The following is a 678-nucleotide window of genomic DNA, read 5'->3' as shown; positions in this document are numbered from 1 at the left end:
CGCCCCGGCGCAGCCTGGCTAGCTCCGCCCCAGCCCCTCCCCGGGCTGCGGGAGGCGGCACCGAGAGGGGCGGGGCGGCACTCCGCACCCCGGCGGCGACAGGCTCGGGCACCCGGCTCCCTGCGCTAGAAGCTGGAGCCCGCCCCGTCCCTATTCACTGCGCCCAAAGCGGGTCCCCACTCTCCGCCTCTCGTGCGCGGCTCGCGCAGAGCAAGTCCACTTTCCCCGTGCCCGGCGCTTCCCTCGGAGCCCAGTGCGAGCCTTCCGCCCCCGACCGGCTGCGCCCCGCAATTCCTCGAAGCTGCCCGGCCCCTGGCCCCGCCCTTGGCTTTGCTCGCTCCGGGGTTGCCTGCGCCTCTGCCCCCACCCCCTCTGTCACGTGGGTTTCCTTTTCTTAGCAAGCTGGGTGGGTCCTTTTCTAGAAGGCCTCAGCTGTGAATTCGTAGGTTTCCTGGGCTGTGGCCCTTGGAGCAATCAGATGTTCTTCAGTCTTTCAGTGATGTAACACCATCCCCACCCTCTCCGCCCCGTCAATTTCTTATCCTGGGGAATTTGGAGGAAGGAAGAGAAAAGTGACAAAACGTATTTCGTCCTCTCCTTACAAACCCAGGACGAACCCAATCTCAGACCCAGAAATCCCCCGATTTTCCCTATTTCCTAACTTTCCGAGCCCGCTGC

Source organism: Pteropus medius, unplaced genomic scaffold (assembly GCF_902729225.1).
Source record: "Pteropus medius unplaced genomic scaffold, Ma_sr-lr_union100, whole genome shotgun sequence".
Taxonomy (NCBI): Eukaryota; Metazoa; Chordata; class Mammalia; order Chiroptera; family Pteropodidae; genus Pteropus; species Pteropus medius.
The sequence above is the reverse complement of the archived record's forward strand: the minus strand, read 5'-3'. Positions refer to the sequence as shown.